Raw genomic sequence first — 6196 nt, 5'->3', positions numbered from 1 at the left:
AGGGTTCGGATCCCACATACAGACCGGTTCCCGCTCACTGGCTGAGCGAGGCGCGGGAGCAACACCGAGGGTTGCAATCCCGTTGCCGGTCCCCGGTCCGGTACGGGGGCAACACTGAGGGTTGCGATCCGTTGCCAGGACACGGAAAAAGACAAAAAGACAAAAAAAAAAAAAGAATAAAATCAAAACAACCACTTACACAGCACTGTAGAAAACTTGTCCTACTCGATACTTTTACTTCACACACTTACAAAAGAAAAAATGTATTTCCAAATACATGGAAAGAAGTGATCTAGATAAAATCCTCAAAAACATGAAAGATTGAACACAAGTTTATTTTAGCTCCAACTTAAGATCCACTAACTTGGTAAACTTGATTTTTAAAAAAAGGCAAATTCCCAGAATGAAAATAGAGAACAGGAAAAAAAATAGAAGAAAGACGGCAACAATATTCTGGAAGAAGGAAAGCAGAAAAAGAAAAAGTTACTGACTAAGCAGACTAGAGAAATCTGAACTTCAGCACCCACAGAGGAGGTATGCCATTTAAGAAAAAGGTGAGCCCTACCTAGTGCTCCAGAAAGGCTCAGAATTACACACACCAAAAACGACATAAGGGGAAGTAAGAGAGGAGTGAGGGAAACAGGATAACTCACTGAAAATTCAAATAAGGGAGAATAAGATTCCCATGTCCCCCTACACCCCCGGAAGCTGGGCCACTAACACTAGCCACCTCCAGAAGGAGAAAGGCCATTTACTCTATGGAGACAATGAACTAGAGAGGCTCTAGATTCCAGACAGTTTTTCCTAACACATTACTACACTGTTTCTTTTCCCTCTACATTGCTGGGATTCACAAGTTTGTTATAAAGAGGGAGGCCTAAGGGAAAACCTTAGTTCTGCTTAATCAATCATACGTTAATCCCCAAAGCAAAGTAATTATACCAGTGGGCCACATATTTCACTCTTCTGAAAAATCCAGGCCACATAATTACTGCTTAGTAAGACATCTGTATAAACATGGATCGAGTTCCATGTTTGTAATTTAGACAATACCTAAAATAATGAATGCAAAGGGAGCAATTCCTACCAGGAATTAAAAATTAACACAATTTATTCATTTAACAATTCAGTCCTGTTACATGCAAGATCTAGGACTGGGTGCCACAGCATATGACAAGATATATATGAAGTGATTGCTGACTTTAAGAGAACTTCCAGTCTGGTAAATCAAAGAAATGGAGCAAAAAAGATCTGAGGGCACATAAAAAGTTATTAGATCTGTAAAGAGTTTGAAGCAAGAGCTCCTTTTCCAAACTATATAAGATTTTTATTGGTTTCACATAATCCAATGATCAACAGAGAAATTAAAGCAATGCACATCTCTAGTCTATGTCTGGAACAGACATTCTAAATAAGGCTTATATAAGAAACCAAAGCCCCTCTTTGGTGGCATAACAATTTCTTTTCAGTTTCGGTCTCCTCTCAACAATATAATTTTTACAGGTTCAGCATGCCACTAAGACCTTCCACTAATCCATAACTGACAGATATTGGTCCCAGAAGTTCCCCCATTCTTATTCATTTGATTTCCTCAGCATCTCATAGCCTCCAACTCAATGATGGTGCTTGCAATCCTCCCTCCTCAAACATCAAAATTACACAGAATTCTTCTTGTCAATTAAAAGAAAGTTGAAGGTAAAATACACTAAGTAAAAGGAGACAGTAGATTATCACTAGATGACTCAACAAATACCTAAAGAAAAGTAGGAATAACAAAGAAAGGTTATAACAGTGAAAACAGTATTATGTCCTTGGGCACAATCTGGAAGAAATATTCTACAGAGATAATCAGCTCTTTAACACGTTAATAACTTTAATACGTGATAACTTTAACACATGAAGGAATTACTTGGCAAGTTAGTAAAAAGACTCCAGATGCCCAGACCTTCAAGAGATCTGAGGTAGGGCCCAAGAGGCTGCATTTTATTTTATTTTTTTAAAGATGACAGGTAAGGGGATCTTAACCTTTGACTTGGTATTGTCAGTACCACGCTCACCTAAGTGAGCTAACCTGCCATCCCTATATAGGGATCCGAACCCGTGGCCTTGGTTTTATCAGCACCACACTCTCCCAAGTGAGCCATGGGCTGGTCCCAGAAGTTGCATTTTAAAAGGCATTTTAACAATCTAAGCTACTTTGATGAAAGCCGTCCATTAAAATCCAAGCGTTTCTCAAAGTAAAAGCAAATAAATTGAACAATGCAAAACAAAGTTATTTGATATAATTTTGTAGCAAAGCAAAAGTTAAAATGTAGATCATCTATTCCCAAAAACAATCTGTCTGCCTTCACAGCCTGTGGCACAGAACATTTAAAAAGCAATGTAGAACTTTAATTGTCCAAGAAAATCATTACTGAATATCAAAATAATACTGACAAAGTAGGGAAGCAGCTGCTGGCTTAAGACATTTGTTAAATCTGACAATTACAGCTCAATCAAATTAATTACTTGGTCAACAAGTTAATTTCCTCAGTTTTACTTTTATGAAAAGATACTCTGAATACAAAATCAACTAATTCAATTTAGTTACTGGTATCTTTACTAAGAAGTTTTTATCAATCTTTAGCCACTAGTGTTATTGTTTGTGTCTTCCGAAGCCACTGAAGTTTTCCAAGGGGCCAAAATTTGCTTCGTCTGAATATTCCACTTCAGACTAACAGACGGTGAAGAAGCTTAAAAGCCCTTCACTGTTGCTTACTCACTATTATTATCAAATATTTTATCTGGGTCCTGCTTAGATCAAGGAAGTCCCCATGCTTTTTATCTCTTAGAAGATGACAAAGTCAAGGGCATCCCTAAATGACAAAATAATTTACTATCTAAAACAGTGAATTTCAATTAGATTTCAGCATTTCTACACTTAATCCCTTTAAGTACTACAGATACTTCTCTTTTCTCCTTAGAAGTTTTCTTACTTCAATTTCTAAAAATCTTACACTGCTGTTTAGTGCTAAGAAACTGTGGAAATAGCTATTTAGACCAAAAGTGCTTCAATTTCTAAAGATTAATTTCCTATACTAATAAATCCCAACATTCATCATCAGAATTTTAATTACCAAAAGATAAGAATATTACAGCTATAAGATAGCATTATGAAATGATTATAATATTGACATGCTTAATAAAACTTATTCTAAGGGCCGGCCCGGTGGCGCACTGCTACAGTGTGCCGTTGGGAGTGCGGCGTGCGATCCTGTTGCCGGTCCCGGTCCGGGCGCGACACTGAGGGTTGCGATCCGTTGCCGGTCACGAAAAAAAGACAAAAAGGAAAAAAGGGGGGCGCGACACTGAGGGTTGTGATCCGTTGCCGGTCACGAAAAAAAGACAAAAAGGAAAAAAGGAAAAAAAAAAACTTATTCTAACCATAATGTCCACCTGGCTGATGGGTTTAAGAGTGAGAGTTACTATTCATTTTATAATTTAATTAGTTCAATAAATTCTACATCAGTACAATGTTGCTAAATCAAAAATACCCTTTTGTTTTAAATATGTTGGCTGAAAAATCTGATGTGAAAGAAGGTATCCTAACCATATTTCTGTTAACTCTGGTTATTGATAGTTTTTAGTTATTCAAAGGGAGCCTGTGCTTATCAGTAAGCCTCATCTAACGGTACTCTTCATTTGCTCTCTCTGCTCCAGCTGTGATACTCCATCAGTTCGGAGACAACAGCATCACACTCCTCCATCCTGCCTCCATACCCTGCAGCATTCCCTCTACCTGAACCACTTCTCCCATCTTTCCCGATACTACCTCCACCTCCCATTTCACTTGGCTAATTTACTTATTATTTAGGTATCAGTTGGACATCACCTCCTGAAGGAAGCCTTTGTTAATCCCACCATATTCATTCTCCTTTAATAAGGTTAGATTCTCCTGTAACTTGTTCCCATGGCACTTAATACATCTTCATGGCACTCTACATGCTTGTAATTATTTAGTTACAACTTTTCATTAGCTATAAGACTCATGAGAGCAAGAAACCAGCAGTTTTGTTCAACAATGTATTGATAAGTATTTGATAAACAGCATTTTAGTTAAAGTATAAATCCTGACACAGTTTCCTCCTATTTTAAAAGATTTTTAAGTTGCGCTTAGTTCTAGCTTTTGTTTCCTAAATATTGCTTAATGTATCTCTTCAGTTTAAATATGTATTCACTTTGTAACAACAAAGGCAAGATTTCAGTTTCCTAAAAAAAATGCAATACAATGATTATGTTGACTAATGGTAATATAAGTAATTATCAAAAGAGTTATGACTGGAACATGTTTGAAAATTACCCTCCAGGAAATTCACTGAGTGCTAGGCTGGAAAAATAGCACACTCTCCCAGGAAACCTAAGACCAGGAGGTACAAAAAGCTACATTTAAAAGACCTCCCACTCATCTATATGTCCTGCCCCTTCTGTGATCAGGACATACTCATAAACTCACTGAGAGAAAAACAGGAATTCTTTAAAAAAAAAAAAACTCATTCTGCTTAGGAGTAGCAGAGAGGATGGGCTAGCATACAGGTATGGTGGGAGAATTAAAAAGAAAATGTATTCTTATTCATCAGAGGACTTCTTTGCAAAACATTAAAAACTTTGTATTATACATTTTTGTAAATTACAAATAAAATTATGCTATAGGTGATCAATAACAAAAGATACAGTATTACCTAATATTCCCATATCTGTCCATACTGAAAGAACCATGCTTGACCACCATCTTGAAAGGTGGTTGGTGTTAGCAAGGCTTCCAACCATCATATGAACAGGGCCTTTAACAAAGCAATCCAGTTTCTCCAGTGTGTCACTAATGGGATTGAAACAAAAAGGTGATTCTGGCTACACTGAAAAGCATCAAATAGCAAGGGATTATTACTATTAATAACTAAAATTGCTTGTCTACCAATTACATATCAGCACAGTGGTAGATGCTTTACATATATCATCTCATTTACTCCTCACCAATACCTTGAAATGCAGAAAGGTATTCCCATTTAACATACAAGTAAAAAGGTTCAAAGAATTGAAAGTTTTCCCAATCACATACAATTGCTAACTAGGAAAGTTGGAATTTAATTCTACAGCTTATGCTTTTTTCTTTACAGCCTCTGTGGAAGTAAGGGTTCAGCAAGGGGCAGTATTAAAATTACAAACTAAACACAGATTTTCCTTTCTGTAACTCTACATTCTAAAATGGAAAATCATACTCCCCCACAAAATACACATGCAAACAAAAACTAAGCATCATAGTGATGGAAAGGCTAGGATGGCTTGATCACTCATTAGTCATACTGATCTTGCTACATGATTCAAATCCATGCCTTGGCAAAATGACTAATTTGCTAAGTGGCATGGGCCTTCAGATAACCTTAAAAAAAGGTTCAATCTATACATGCCAAGTGTCCACTGTCAACAATCAGCAATACTTATATTTTACTGTAAGGATAAAGTAGAAATAATTGTATACATATTGCAGGATAAATCATGTAAGTAAATATGTTAATACTAGGGACCAAGATTTTCTGTGTAAGAGAAAAGAGATTCAAGTATAATATTAAAGAAGTTTTAAAAGTCTATTATAATATTAAACTTGATTAGAAATATTATGTCAAATTATGATTTATTTTTAATATAGTATATGTCCAAGCTCTAGAAGCACTGACACTGTAGTAGCAATAAGCACACACCCCAAGTATCCAAATTATGCTTCCTAAATACCATTCCACAATAAAATATATCAGAGCTCCTTAAAGTACTGGCTGATTCTGAGTCTGGTAAAAGAACTATAAATATAAGCCCCAGAAATCTTGAAACAAAAAGCAAGGATGTAATTAATGATTGACACGTTCACATAAAAAAAAAAAAAAACATAAGAGTGACCTTAAAGGGACTTCCACTGCCAAAATTTCGTACAGAGCATCAAAAATAGAATATAACTGATTGGAAGACATTGAATATATAAAAATCCTTGAGTCTATAATAAAACTCAATAAAACAAAAGCCTTATCCAACTGTAAAAAGGAAAAAAAACAAAAAAAATAAACCCCACTTCTTATTTGCTAACACTGGAGGTGATTATTAGACCAACTTTTTACTCTGATAATTGGTCCTTGAAAAAAAAGAATCAATTATTTATCCTGCCTTTTCA

At 35.9% G+C, this 6196-nt stretch overlaps 1 protein-coding gene across 1 annotated transcript in view; it reads right to left on the bottom strand.

Moving 5' to 3' along the window:
* OXSR1 (oxidative stress responsive 1) overlaps window positions 1-6196 on the bottom strand; it is a 105284-nt gene that overhangs the window by 70632 nt on the left and 28456 nt on the right. The gene's annotated exons all lie outside the window — the stretch shown is intronic.

The sequence above is a fragment of the Galeopterus variegatus genome, unplaced genomic scaffold (genome assembly GCF_000696425.1).
Source record: "Galeopterus variegatus unplaced genomic scaffold, G_variegatus-3.0.2 Scaffold110, whole genome shotgun sequence".
NCBI lineage: Eukaryota > Metazoa > Chordata > Mammalia > Dermoptera > Cynocephalidae > Galeopterus > Galeopterus variegatus.
This window is presented reverse-complemented; position numbering and strand designations above follow the sequence as displayed.